Genomic DNA, 16,289 nt, shown 5'->3' on the forward strand with positions numbered 1-16,289 from the left:
CCAGTGCCGATATACAGCCATAATCGCACAGCTGTTCGTGGGATACTGCTGTATTATGAATTGTTTGGAATTTACGAATTGTGTTTTGTGTATTTACGAATTGTATTTGCATATTTATGAATTGTGTTTTGAATTTATGAATTGTATTTGCATATTTATGAATTGTGTTTTGAATATACGCAGCGTATTTGCATATTTATGAATTGTGTTATGAATATATGCAGTGTATTTGCATATTTATGAACTGTGTTTTGAATTTATGAATTGTATTTGCATATTTATGAATTGTGTTTTGAATATACGCAATGTATTTGCATATTTATGAACTGTGTTTTGAATATACACAGTGTATTTGCATATTTATGAATTGTGTTTTGAATTTAAAAATTGTGTTTTGTGTATTTATAAATTGTGTTTTAAATTTACGAATTGTATTTGTATATTTATGAACTGTGTTTTGAATTAATTAATTGTGTTTGCATATTTATGAATTGTGTTTTGAATTTATGAATTGTATTTGCATATTTATGAATTGTGTTTTGAATTTACGAAGTGTATTTGCATATTTATGAAGTGTGTTTTGATATTACGAATTGTGTTGTGTATTTATGAACTGTTTTGAATTAACAAATTTTGTTTTGCATATAAATGAACTGTTTTGAATTTACGAATTGTGTTTTGCATATTTATGCACTGTGTTTTAAATTTACGAATTGTATTTGCATATTTATGAATTGTTTTAAATTTACGAAGTGTATTTGCATATTAATGAATTGAGATTTGAATTTACAAATTGTGAGTTTTGAATTTTCTAATTGTATTTGCATATTTACGAATTGTGCTTTGTGTATTTATGAATTGTCTTTTGAATGTACAAATTGTATTTGCATATTTATGAAGTGTGTTTTGATATTACGAATTGTTTCGTATTTATGAACTGTGTTTTGAATTAACAAATTGTGTTTTGCATATTTATGCACTGCGTTTTGAATTTACAAATTGTATTTGCATATTTATGAATTGTGTTTTGAATTAACAAATTTTTTTGCATATTTATGCACGGTGTTTTCAATTAATGAATTTTATTTGCATATTTATGATTTGTGTTTTGAATTTAAGATTTGTGTTTTGCATATTTATGAACTGTGTTTTGAATTTACGAATTGTGTTTTGAATATTTATGCACTATGTTTTGAATTGATGAATTTTATTTGCCTATTTATGAATTGTGTTATGAATTTGCAAATTGTGTTTTGCGTATTTATGAATTGTGCTTTGAATTTGCGGATTGTGTTTTGTGTATTTACAAAATGTATTTGCATATTTTTAACTGTGTTTTGAATTTATGAATTGTATTTGCATATTATTGCATTGTGTTTTCAACTGGCGAATTGTGTTTTGAATTTGCAAATTGTGTTTTGCGTATTTATGAATTGTGTTTTGCGTATTTATGAATTGTGTTTTGCGTATTTATGATTTGTTTTTTGCGTATTTATGAATTGTGTTTTGAATTTACAAATTGTGTTTTGCATATTTATGAAATGTATTTGCATATTTTTGAACTGCGTTTTAAATTTTCAAATTGTATTTGTGTATTTACAAACTGTGTTTTGAATATGAATTAAATTTTGTAAATGTGAATTGTGCATGGATTTTATTTTGTAAATGTATTATTTTTGAGACTGACTCCATATTTAAAAAAAACTCAATACTCAATAAAAATGTTGAAAGTGAAAAAATAGTGAGTAAATGTTCATTTTTGTGTGAACTAACCCCTTCACAACATTCAGCTGAGTAGTTTATTTTCCTGAGTGCCTGAAATGCACAAACACCAGATGAATGCCTTTACACGTCCTCCACTACACTCGAGGATAAGTTATCTTAAGTAAGACGCGTGCACTATAAAAATTGCACAATCCAATACTCCGGTATGTCAGGTGCCTTTTCCAGCCAACACACTCATACATCATTTAAACATGTCTCAACAGAGATGTGTCAAAGGCAATTTCATTTCAAATATCTCCAGAGCAGCGATGTCAAATCGAGTCTGACACACGGATCCATACCTCACATCTCTGTAGATCTGGAGCGAAATCACATTTTGCTTTGACTGGGTTCAAAACGGGACGGTGAAGCTCTATGCTTTTATATTTTATATAGATGTGATTGCTGCTGTTGTGGATTTTCCTATTCTGTCAATTGTGTTCATTATTCATATCAAGGATATGGGGTTTAATCTGCAGGTAACCTCATCTGAGGCGTCCGTGTTGTGAATTGACGTTAGACTAAAAGTGAACTGGATCAGTCAGAATGATAAAAGCAGGTCCAGCACACACACGCACTGTGGTCACCATGGGTTTGATTCTGCTGCTTCTGATGATGAGAGATATATTAGCCCTCAGGATGCATTCAATAGCTTTATACAGATTTCACATTCTGGGTCAAATAGGATATGAAGAATCTTTATTTTATGCTAAAAATGTAGTGTTTTTGAAACTAAAGCAGTTTTGTATCTGTATTTCAACAACTTCAATTCGTAACTTCATGTAAATGGCTGCCTATTGTTGAATGTTACAATTTTATTACAGCATTTATTCTGTTTAAAATATATATATTTATATTTGTGATCTTATTTTTTTTATTGAGTCAAAATAACTTAAATTTAACCTACTTCATCAAGTCGAATCTTGTGTAACTTAAATTCAAGTTCAACAAAAACATGCTGTTGGCCATGGTGACTTATTGGTTGGCTGTTTGTTTTGGTAATCTTTAACCAAAATCTGACCATTTGCGTCCGCTCAAAAATGTCAGTCTTTATCTGATGTCAGTTTTATGGCATAAAACTCATACATACACAGCATAATTCGTATTTGCAAAATGCATTTCGTAAATTTACAACACAATTCATAAACATACTAATTTAATTCGTACATTCGAAACCCAATTTGTGAATTTACAAGTTAAAGTCATAAATATTTGCTTAAATGAATTGGATGTGTGCATTCATGAATTGTGTTTTGAGTTTACAAATTGTGTTTTTCATTTACGAATTGCATTTGCGAACTTATGAATTGTGTTCTGAATTTACAAATTGCGTTTTGAATTTACAAATTGTGTTTTGAATTTACGAACTTGATTAGCGAATTTATGAATTGTGTTTTCGATTTACAAAGTGTTTAAATTTCCGAATTGGATTTGCGAATTTATGAATTGTTCTAAATTTACAAATTGTGTTTTGAATTTATGAACTGCATTAACAAATTTATGAAATGTGTTCTCAATTTACAAATTGTGTTTTGAATTTACGAATTGCATTTGCGAATTTATGAATTGTGTTCTGAATTTACAAATTGCGTTTTGAATTTACAAATTGTGTTTTGAATTTACGAATTTGATTAGCGAATTTATGAATTGTGTTTTCGATTTACAAAATGTGTTTTAATTTCCGAATTGGATTTGCGAATTTATGAATTGTTCTAAATTTACAAATTGTGTTTTGAATTTACGAATTGCATTTGCGAATTTATGAATTGTGTTCTGAATTTACAAATTGCGTTTTGAATTTACAAATTGTGTTTTGAATTTACGAGTTTGATTAGCGAATTTATGAATTGTGTTTTCGATTTACAAAGTGTGTTTAAATTTCCGAATTGGATTTGCGAATTTATGAATTGTTCTAAATTAACAAATTGTGTTTTGAATTTACGAATTGCATTTGCGAATTTATGAATTGTGTTCTGAATTTACAAATTGCGTTTTGAATTTACAAATTGTGTTTTGAATTTACGAGTTTGATTAGCGAATTTATGAATTGTGTTTTCGATTTACAAAGTGTGTTTAAATTTCCGAATTGGATTTGCGAATTTATGAATTGTTCTAAATTTACAAATTGTGTTTTGAATTTACGAATTGCATTTGCGAATTTATGAATTGGATTTGCATACTTGTGAATTGTGTTCTGAATTTACAAATTGTGTTTTGAATTTTACAAACTGGATTTGTGTATAAACAAATTCGATTTGCATTTTTAAAAATTGTGCTTGAATTTTTACAAATTGTGTTTTAAATTACAAATTGGATTTGCGTATTTATGAGCTGTGTTTTGGAATTTTTTTAATTGGATTTGTGTATTTATGAATTGTTCTGAATTTAGGAATTGTGTTTTCAATTTACGAAGTGTTTTTTAAATTTACGAATTGGATTTGCAAATTGATGAATTGTGTTTTTAATTTACGAAGTGTTTTAAATTTACGAATTGGATCATAAAAAGACGAAACCTCATAAAAAGCGGAAATGAAGATGAATCCGAAAATCATTCTGCAAATAAAGGTCTGCAGCAACTTCCGGCTCACGCAGACCTCAATAGCAACACCACTTGACAACTTCATTACAATTTCACAGATCTCAACGTATAAGTGCCAAGCAACCCTATTTTACAATAATAAAGTTAAAAGTTCTGTACATTATTCTCGACTTCATTATGGACACAGATGCCAGGACAAAAACATTTAGAAAGTATTGAAGGGCAGACATGGGGCGCCAAAACACTCAGAACATCCTTAAAGAAAGCAAGAGACCCCAAAACTACCTTAAGAAACATAAAGGGATGCTAAATCCCGCTGACAGAAACAACTCTTGCAATTATAACCTTACTCTAGACTTCATAGTATTCAGATGACGGGACAAAAACTTTTAGAAAGTATTTAGACAGTGGCCCAAAAACACACAAAAATATCCCAACAGACAAGAAGAGACCCCAAAACTACATAAAACATACAGAGATGCTAAATCTCACTGGTATACACAATTCTTACTATTTAGAGACAAAAGCCTTATAAAAAGCGTAAATAAAGATGAACCCCAAAATCATTCTGCAAATAAAGGTCTGCAGCAACTTCCGGTTCACGCAGACTTCAATAGCAACACCACTTGACAACTTCATAACAATTAAAACCACCTGTCTCAACTTATAAGCACAGAGCATCACTACTTATCAACAATAAAAAGTGCTGTACATTATTCTCGACTTCATTATAAAGACAGATGCCTGGACAAAAACTTTTAGCAAGTATTGAAGGACAGACAGGGGCGCCCAAAACACACTCAGATCATCCCTAAAGACAAGAAGAGACCCCAAAACTACCTTAAGAAACATAAAGAGATGCTAAATCCTGATGATATACACAGTTCTTACTATTTAGAGCAACAAAAGCCTTATAAAAAGTGGAAATGAACGGGAATCCCAAAATATTACCGCAAATAAAAGTGTACAGCAACTTCCGGTTCAGCCACTTGACAACTTCATAACAATTAAAACCACAGATCTCAACTTATAGGTGCCGAGCATCACTACTTTACAACGATTAAAATTAAAAGTGCTGTACATTATTCTCGACTTCATATAGATTCAGATGACTGGACAAAAACTTTTAGCAAGTATTGAAGACAGACAGGGGCGCCAAAAACACACTCGAGAACATTCCTAAAGACAAGAAGAGACCCCAAAATTACCTTAAGAAACATACAGAGATGCTAAATCCCGCTGACAGACACAATTCTCGCACTTCAGAGCTTTAAAAGACGTATAAAAGCAATCGCAGGGCAGAGAGTATGAGAAATTTGCAGCTGTACCTGCTCAGAGGAATCCCAGGTGAAGTTCAGGAGACGCGAGGAGAACAGCTCGTAATCCGAAAGCACATAACCGTCCATTGTCCTCGGGTAAATATTTCGTCGGCTAAAACGTCTACTTCTTCCTCACGACAAAGTCTTTCGGGTTTCGGTTCTCCGTCGTCGGGTTTAACGATCGGAACTGTGCAGCTTTACCTTCAGCGTCACGCGCGCGCCCGCAACGTCCCAAAAAAGCAGGATCTCTTTCCCCACTGATACCCATTAATGATCGCATCTGTTTGCTTATTGTGTCGTTTAATGTACAACATATGACTAAAATATATATATATATATACAAGTCAAATCATGCAGCATACCAGGACATAGGTGAAACTGCACGTAGTAATGAGCCTCATAATGTTTATAGTTAATTAACATTAATAATAAAATGAGGCCTGAGCTGAGCTGTTTTCCCATAGTTAGATTTTTTTCCCGGCCAAATGTGGTTCAAAAGCAGTAATTAGTATAAATAAGTTACTTATATATATATATATATATATATATATATATATATATATATATATATATATATATATATATATATATATATATATATATATTATTTATTTATTTAACGGATAGCCAATTGTCTTGAAAATATTTGTGGATCTCTCTCAAAAATCTAATTTTTTCTGCACCGATAATCAATGTTCACATCTGTTTGCTTATTGTCTTGTAATGTCCAACATATGGCTATATGAGCCAACTCAGGCAGTATACCATGAAACTGCAAGGCTAATGAGTCTCAATATATACTCTAAAAATATATATTGTCCAAAACATATATATTTACAGACCATTACAAAAAAAAAAAAAAAATATATATATATATATATATATATATATATATATATATATATATATATATATATATATATATATATATATATATATAGTGGGTAATAATTTAATTTTCATTACAGTACCCTGGTTTATTGCAGTTGTTGAGAACTAGAAGTACAAATAGAAAAAAGCCACAAAATGATTTGCTCTCCTAAGGACAACAGGTACTCTGTTTTATATAACATGTTTTATGCTATTAATTATATAATTCACCTGCATAAGCCACAATGAAAACTGTTGTTTCCCTCTTTAAATCCTCACTCACATCCTGGTCTGTTTTATTGCGAGCAATTTAAAACTTTATTTCCTCCTCTTATCTTCTAATCCCTAATAGCATCCTTTACTGTGAGAATGTGTTTAGGTAAGGAAAGGCAGTAGACTGGACAGCCTACTTTTTATCTAGCAAAAGGATGTAGAGCATGGTGGATTATCTGCAAATGTTTTGTTTTTTTCAAGTTAGTGAACACAAGAAAAGTTCTGTCAACACAAACTTGGAGGTAAGAAGTGTAAGAAAGTGCTGTTCCCATTGAAATTAAACAAGAATTGTCGTAATGCGATTTCTTATCAATTAGAAATGATCAGACCGGAGGTTTTGAATATCAGAAAATAGACTTTATTCTCCATAATAAAGCCGAGAAAGAGCAGAGCAGACCTCGTAGCATTCTCCTCCTCTTTCTCAAGTCTCTGTGTTTTCCATAATCTTTATACAGGTTATTTGACACACCCCTAGGTGTCTCATTTTAACTCTTGACCATTATTGAATAGGTTTCTACTCTATAAGTGGTCCTGCTATTCTTGGCTCTCTGCCAGCTTGCTATGGTCAGCGAGATGTCACAGGTCTGTCAGCAACTGTTTTGACAAGTTCTCTCTCCATAGATGCAACTAATGCAAAAAGTGGAATGTAAGTGTTTACATACATTTACATGATTGCATAATCACTTGATAATATGTTACTCACTCTAACTTCTGACACATATAGCTTCTTATATATTCAGTGCTTTACATATTCAGTTATTCTACACAATCATTCTTCAGCATAGCTTTCTCCTACTGTTGCTCCTGTGCAAGCATACTCATCTTACACAGTATTTGTAACACATGCTGGCATGTTTGCTGCAAACACTACATACATTTTGAGAAGAGAAAATTAACTGCTTTACACTTAGAAAATACTTCACTCTGTGAGAATAAAATCTTCTTCAGAATATCCAGTTAATTATGGATGCTAATAGCATGGGTCAATCATGCCTTGTGTCAACGGTTCAGGCTGGTGGTGTGATGGTGTGGGGGATATTTTCTTGGCACACTTTGGGTCCATTAGTACCAATTGAGCATCAACGCCACAGCCTACTTGAGTATTGCTGCTGACCATGTCCGTCCCTTTATGACCACAGTGTCTCCATCTTCTGATGGCTACTTCCAGCCGGATAACGCACCATGTCAAAGCGTGAATCATCTCAGACTGGTTTCTTGAACATGACAATGAGTTCACTGTACTCAAATGGCCTCCACAGTATCCAGATCTCAATCCAATAGAGCTCCTTTGAGATGTAGTGGAATGTTAGATTGGCATCATGGATGTGCTCAGAGGAATATTTCCAGTGCCTTGTTGAATCTCTCCCATGAAGGATTAAGGCAGTTCTGAAGGCAAAAGGGGGTCCAACCAGGTACCAGTACGGTGTACCTAATAAAGTGGCCAGTGAGTGTAAGTTAGTAATTACTTTTGATTGCGACAGTCTACTTAAAGTGTTACCAAAGTGCCTATTTCATGATCAATGCAGATGAATTCTTGATTTGTTAACAGGATAATACGTTAGTGTTTTAAAGTCCTCTGCGGTGACGTTTGTTTCTGAACGGCCTGATAACAGCTCTGCATAGCTTACTCTGCATATCAAACAGAACAGATACATTGATCCGGTGTTTTAACAGATGTATTTTTATCTTACAGGCGCAGCGTTGGGGAAGTGCTTCTGAAATTTCGACAGATGGTTATCGACTGACTTTGATTTGAGGGATTCTCGGGGAGCCCTTTCATGTGATATTTCAGGTCGCTTTGTGAATAATTGTAGATATACAGAGACTGAATAAATCTGCGGCCGATAAAACATTTCAGAATTATCACAAAAGCCTGGCTCTGCTCCTGAAATGGAGGAGAAAAAAAACATGATACAAGTCATATAAACATTAGTTTGTTGATCATATGTGACCCTGGAACATTAAATCAGGTTTTATTAAACGGGATTATGCCTCTTGTTACAAGATGTAAAGCCTCTGATGTCCCTAGAGTGCGTATGTGGTAAGTTTCAGCTCAAAATACCACACAAACGTTGTTCTATAGCTCTGTGAAACTGCCCCTGTTAGGCTTTGAGGCTAATTGTGCTGTTCTGGTGACTGTCGCTTTAAATGCAAATGAGATTGTGCTCTTTTTAAAAGAGGGCGGAGCTACAAGTGTCAGCATAGTGGCAGATTCAAAAACAAGACTAACATCATATGCTAATGAGGGAGAGATGGTCACTAGTGGGCGGGGCTTTCCCCCTCTGATGACACATACAAAGGGAGGATGTCAATCAAAGTGTTTCTGCAGACTGTTTACATCAAGTCTGATTATAAAACATACAATTAATATATGTTTGCCATTAGTAGCTGATTATATTCACACACTTCTGTGTTAAACCCCTTATAAAAGTGATTTTTGCATAATAGCTCCCCTTTAAATCTATTTTAATTACCTGTTTGTTAAGATTTATACATCTTCTGAAAGATAAATGAATAATGTTTCCATTGATGTGTACTTCACTACTGACCAATATTTGGCAGAGACACAATCATTTTGAAAATCTGAAATCTGAGGATGCATAAAAAAAATAAGATAATATTAAGAAAATCACTGTTAAAGAGGTCCGAATTAAGTTCTTAGCAATGCAAAGAGTTTGGATATATTTACAGTAGAAAATGTACAAAATATTTTCATGCAACATGATCTGAGTCTGTGTGAAACCAACATTTAGTGTATATTTTGCTAGCACACATTATTAATATTCTTTTTCAGCCATAATATTCTTAACCACACCCCTTTTACTGTTAGTTTGCTATGAGGGAATGATGCACAAAAACAAAGCCCCGCCCCCTACTCAATATTCGACCTAGTTCAGAAGTGCATTAACATACTGAGATAAAACTCTCAGCAACTTTACCATTCTAATGATCTGTGGCATGAAAGAAAAATATATAATTTTGACAATTTCTTATTTGTTTTAAAACTACAATGTATTTTTAGCTATTCCCAAAAATATACTTGTGTGACATTATAGGCTGTGTGTTCAGAAACAAATATTACAGGTTCAACATCTTTTTTGGTGAATCAGTCTCTTGTAAAACAAATTTTATTTATTTTTTTCGAACAACTTTAAGCCTGGTTTACCCTTCTGCGTCAGGTGACCGGCGTAACCCACGGCGCATGCAACGCCCGTAGCTGTGTATTTATACTTCTGCGCGCTGTCTCTGTTGGTCTGCAATAACACTTCCGAAACGCTAGTTGGCAGTGAGGAGTTAATGTGTCTCTGTGTCGAGTTTTTTCGCTGCTGTTTCGCTTTTCCTGAACACTTCCTGGATGTACAAGTGGCTCAAACTCGCTCATTTTGAGGCAGGAACCGGCGGACGTGCAACAACTTTAACTATGAGGTAAACACAAAACAAAACTTTGCATCCAGAGCTCCTTCACGGGACTCCACACTTGTAAACAATCGCTCCATCAGACTCGCAACATTCACGCAGCTCTCGGTCCCGCCCAGACTCGTCAGCGCTACCAAGCCGACCAATCACAGAGCTTGCGATACGCGTCGTTGCGACGTGTAGTTACAATTTTTGAGAGGTGCACGTCAGCGAAGGGCTATGCGTCAGCGCCGTAGCATACGCCAGCGTTTGACGCAGAAGTATAAATCAGCCTTTATAGGGGACAAAATTTACTCACATTTTGTATTGTAAGTCTTAATTATAAACGGGCCTTAATTTTTGGCATCAATCAATTTTTAATCATCACCAATAATCAATTAATTCATTCATTTTCTTTCCACTTTAGTCCCTTGATTAATCTGAGGTACACCACATCAGAATGAACCACCAACTTATCCAGCACGTTTTACGTAGCGGATGCCCTTCCAGCCGCAACCCACCACTGGGAAACATCCAGAGACACTCATTCACACACACTCATACACTACAGTTAATTTTAGCATACCCAATTCATCTGTACAGCATGTCTTTGGACTTGTGGGGGAAACCCACAGGAACATGGGGAGAACATGCAAACTCCACACAAAAACGCAAACTGACCCAGCCGAGGCTCAAACCAGCGACATTCTTGCTGTGAGGCGAACATGCTACCCACTGCACCACCGTGTCACCCTGACTTCCATAGTATGAAAAACAAATACTATGGACGTGAATGGTTACAGGTGTCTAACATTTTTTAAAGCAACCTACATTGTGTTCAACAGAAGAACGTGAGGAGTAAATGACGACAGAATTTTCCGCTTTGGGCTTTCATTTCTCCCATATTCAGCGATGCATGCGGCAGCAACTCTCCCAGAACTGTCTTTTAACTGAGGCCAGATTAATTCCTCAACCATTCACCATTTGCCGTTGATTTCCAGCACGCAGGAAACCTCCTCGTCTCCCCGTAGGACTAATATATCAGCGGCGACTTCGCGGGAACCCATCACAGGTATAGTCTTGCTGAGCTCCTGTCAGAGATGGCATGATTGAATTGTTCCATCGCTCCGTCACCAGAGGGGCCATTACTTCAAATTAGCATACAAATTCAAACCAGGACAGATGGATTTGTCACATTCCAGTCGACATCTTCCTCCGAGATTGGCTTCGCTAACACTGCGCGATGAAGATAAGACACCTGTCTCTGCTCCGTTCAGGACAACAGGTGGAGGACAACATGGAAAAGGGAGGCTGGGACATGCGGAGCGAACAAGCAATTGCAACTTGAGGAAACATCTGCGGGTGGCCCCGAGCATCAACCCTTCTTAATTTTTGGCCATTGTAACCAAATAGCCTCGTTTCCACCTGTTATTAAAGGGTTAGTTCACACAAAAATAAAAAATGTGTTAATTACTCATCCTTATGTCAATCCAATCTGAAGACCTTCGTTCATCTTCAGGGGTCTCATTTATAAAACTTTCTGTAGAAACCTTCCTAATATTGAAGATACGACAGAACACATTTATTATTTGATAATTTAAAGTGGCTGAATTTACATTTAGTCATTTAGCAGACGCTTTTATCCAAAGTGACTTACAAATGAGGACAAGGAAGTAATTTACACAACTATAAGAACAATGAATAAGTGCTGTAGGCGAGTTTCAGGTCTGTAAAGTCTAAGAAGGAAAGCATTAGTAATTTTTTTTTTTGAGTACAGTTAGTGGTATATCCAGAGAGGCAATTGCAGATTAGAAAGTGAAGTGGAGACTAAATAGTTGAGTTTTTAGTCGTTTCTTGAAAATAGTGAGTGACTCTGCCGTTCTGATGCAGTTAGGGAGTTCATTCCACCAACTGGGCAGATTGAACGCGAGAGTTCGGGAAAGTGATTTCTTCCCTCTTTGGGATGGAACCACGAGGCGATGTTCATTCACAGAACGCAAGTTTCTGGAGGGCACATAAATCTGCAGAAGTGAGAGCAGATAAGAAGGAGCAAAGCCAAAGGTCGCTTTGTAGGCAAACATCAGAGCTTTGAATTTGATGCGAGAAGCAACTGGCAGCCAGTGCAAACGGATGAGCAGCGGAGTGACATGTGCTCTTTTAGGTTTATTAAAGACTGCTCGTGCTGCTGCATTCTGGAGCAGCTGAAGAGGCTTGATAGAGTTAGCTGGAAGCCCCGCTAGCAGAGAGTTGCAGTAATCCAGTCTGGAGAGAACAAGAGCTTAAACTTGAGTTGAGCTGCATGTTCAGATAAGAAGGGTCGGATCTTTCTGATGTTATAGAGTGCGAATCTGCACGATCGAGCAGTTCTAGAGATGTGGTCAGAGAAGTTTAGTTGGTCTAAGTCAATATTTAACTATTTGAAGTAAGTTTATTCTTTAAATAATTTCTGTGAATACCGAATGAGAGAATAACTTGCGCCAAAAGCTGTTGTGATGCGAGCGACTGTTTAAAAGATTTGATAATCGCACATGGTGTTTTTCCAGCCTAATCTCACAAAAAAAAAAAAAACGTATTTTACGTTTTGCCAGTTTAGTGGCGAATTCGTATGAATTCGAAGGAGTTCAGTCGTACAAAGTTGTACGATTTTAAAAAGGAGGCGTGGCACCTATAACCCCACCCCTGAACCCAACCGTCATTGGGGGATGAGCAAATCGTACTAAAATGTGCAAATTAGATCGAACAAATTTGTACAAATTAGCCACTAAATGAAAAAAGTTGTCGTGAGATTGTGTTAGTTTCTCACCTGCTTTCTTTTGCTCGCTGTTATTTTTGTTAATATTGATTAATTATCATTCTTTAAAATAACATTGCTCTAATATGAGATTACCAAAACTAACTCAGAATCTTAATATTATTATTAATCAATATTTGAATATACTATTCCAAATATTTGATGTATTGTTTTTTTTAATGCTTTAACCAATTTAAGATGTTTGATAATGTTAAGAAAATATGTTGCATTTTGGCATGTTTTTTTTACTTATTTATGAACAATTTATTGACAAAGTTAAATAAAAAAATATCCTGGATTTGAAGAATATTGTGTCCCTGGACTTTACTGAGCTCAAGTAATATTTTAATGTATAAAAATTGTGAATGAACTTGACTGTAGATGTCTTAAATAATAATGTCAAATGACTAACATTTCTTAAAATGGAAATATCTCGTTTTCCAATGAAACTCTTCATTTACGAATAACTTTCAGTAGATTTGCTATGTTTAAGTTGATAAAGTTTGCAGAGTTTTAAAGAGTGCACTGACTCTCACAAGTGTATCTCCAGTTATTTTGTGTGATTATTATATTTTAAATAAACTGCAAACAAAAAAGTAAATAAACTTCTCTGATTCCTTCTTAAATCTCTTCCCTCTTAAGGCTGATTTATACTTCTGCGTCAAACACCGGCGTAGGCTACGGCGCTGACGCATAGCCCTTCGCCGTGGCCATCGCCGTCACTGACGTGCACCTCTCAAAAATTGTAACTACACGTCGCAACAACGCGTAGCGTAAGCTCTGTGATTGGTCGGCTTGCTAGCACCGACGAGTCTGGGCAGGACCGAGAGCCGCGCTATTGGCACGAGCGATTGTTTACAAGTGTGGAGTCCCGTGAAGGAGCTACGGATGGAAAGTTTTGCTCTGTGTTTACCTCATGGTTAAAGTTGTTGCACGTCCGCCGGTTCCTGCCTCAAAATGAGCGAGTTTGAGTCACTTGTACATCCAGGAAGTGTTCAGAATAGCAAAACAGCAGTGAAGAAACTCGACACAGAGGAACATTTACACCTCACTGCCAACTAGCGTTTCAGAAGTGTTAATGCAGACCAACATAGACAGCGCGCAGAAGTATAAATGCACAGCTGCGCGCGTTGCCTGCGCCGTGAGTTGCGCCGGTCACTTGACGCAGAAGTATAAACCAGGCTTTAGTCTGTCTGATGGCTCATTATGCAGCTCATTATGCAGGTCTTTGTCTTCTCAGGTGTGACTCACTACATAGTAATGATTGTTCACGCCTTCACGCATAAACCAATTTTACTCAAAAAAGTGACTTTAAACAATAAAATGAATTAAAATTTCTCTGTGAGCAAGTAAACAAGTTGATTCTCACATCAGCAAAAAACACTAGGCTACAAGATCCAGTTCTCAAAAGTCTTGTGCACAAATGTTCTCTGTGTGTTTCACGGCTTCAAAATTTTTAGTTTTTCCCCTACCACCCATAAATGTTTCTTTCTCAAAAACACAAACACATACAAACATGCTGCTTGGGTATTATTGTAGCCCAACTTGTGCTATCACACTTTAGCCATTCATATGTTTTTAAGATACTGAAAACAACACACATGTCAGTGCATGTCCAAACTTCTCCAGAGCCCCAAAACACCCTCAGACCCCAGAGGGTTAAAGTCCGACGTTAAATATGTTTGCTTTGACTTTACTTGCAGCTGCACACGTTCTCCGGTCAACTTTGGTTTTTATAGTTCACAACCTTTGGGTTACATTTCCACGTTTATAAATGAGACCCAAAACACAATTGAGATGAATAACAGGGAAATCCTAGATGAAAACTTTCCCCGGAGTGCTCAGGACCACAGACTGAGCTGAGGGTTTGCCTTCCAACAAGACAATGACCCTGAGCACACAGCTAGAATAACGAAAGAGTGGCTCCACAACAACTCGGCGCCTCTTCTTCAATGGCCCAGAAAAATGTAAGGAGATGTGAATACTTTCCATACCCACTGTCACAATATGTTAAACGCAGCGGGCAGCTAGCTCTCTGCAACTCTCACATAGTCGCCCACTGAAGCTAAGCAGGACTGCGCCCGGTCAGCACCTGGATGGGAGACCACATGGGAAAGCTAGGTTGCTGCCAGAAGTGGTGTTAGTGAGGCCAGCCGGGAGCTCTTAACCTGTGGTCTGTGTGGGTCCTAATGCCCCTGTATACGCTTATTTCACTCGGCCGCCATTTTAAAGGATCAAAGCGAGGCTGCGGTGGGAAGAAACCCGGAAGTATAGGTCCAGCACTGTAAACATTGCAGTAACATGCCATGTACTATAAGCCTCCGGCTGTTGCAGAGATTTCAAAATGCAGAAATGGTGTAACCATCACTTTAATATTATTCAGTAAGTTTATTTTAAACAATTAAAAGCAATTTAGCATCAAACAACATCACAATACCAGTGATGCGCTTAAGTGTCCTCCTGGGCTTCAGCTCATGGCACTAGTTAAACACCGTGAGGACGCTTTCCTGCTTCAGCCTATGTAACCCGGTGAGTGATAAAACACTGCAGTCCTCTGCAGCACACCCTCGTGTTGTCTGTAATAGTGTTGTCCCGGTACTGAAGTTTTAAAGTTTTAAACCCGGCTATTTCCCGCTAACATGGAAGCTCCGCTGAGCGCGGATGACTCGACTGATCTTCACCGCTTCGCGCTTTAGTCTCCGTGTATCTGTGTTTGGTTTGCGCTCAGTTTACCGCTCTTCACCCAGTGCAAGCACAGATACACGGACTGGAGCGCGAAGCAGCCGTCAAGATCAGTCGAGTCATCAAGCAGATCGCTCGGCTCGTCTGTGTTTGTGCTCAGTATACAGCGGTGGGTGAACTGATGACCTTCTCAGCCAATCACAATCATTTCTGTTGAACACCTGAACACAATGGCAAATCAGCGCTGTTTCAAGAAAGCCATCAAAGTTGCCTTAAATGTTAGCGCGAAATTGCCGGTCTTTCTTTTAATTCAGTATTGTGACAAGTCTAATATAGTGAAAGAATCAGTTTATTAACTCGAGTTTGATGAATGGCATCTAAAACGTGTGTTTGGGAAAGAAAACGTTAGCTAACTAGTGCCATTTCCCTTAAATTAGCTGAAAATGAGCTCTGATATCCCCTACATTCACTATTCATTCAGAACGGACCTTCGGGTCACCCGGAAGGCGGTGAAATGATAAATTTGTGTCACTTTATCTTCGCTGATAAGATATATAGCCAGTTACACAACATTCCTATGTAACTCCCAATGATACTTCCGGGTTTCTTCCCACCGCAGCCTCGATTTCGCTTTTAAAAATGGCGGCCGCGTGAA

At 36.5% G+C, this 16,289-nt stretch overlaps 1 long non-coding RNA gene across 1 annotated transcript; it reads left to right on the forward strand.

Annotated features, from left to right (window-relative positions):
• The first annotated feature begins 867 nt into the window (after nucleotides 1-867).
• Nucleotides 868-5,871, forward strand: LOC147836232 (uncharacterized). The gene is made up of 3 exons (XR_015496628.1): nucleotides 868-3,754; nucleotides 4,239-4,515; nucleotides 4,659-5,871. It is a non-coding gene; the product is annotated as an uncharacterized LOC147836232 (long non-coding RNA).
• Nucleotides 5,872-16,289: the final 10,418 nt, after the last annotated feature.

Source organism: Danio rerio, chromosome 7, assembly GCF_052040795.2.
Source record: "Danio rerio strain M-AB ecotype USA chromosome 7, GRCz13ab, whole genome shotgun sequence".
NCBI lineage: Eukaryota > Metazoa > Chordata > Actinopteri > Cypriniformes > Danionidae > Danio > Danio rerio.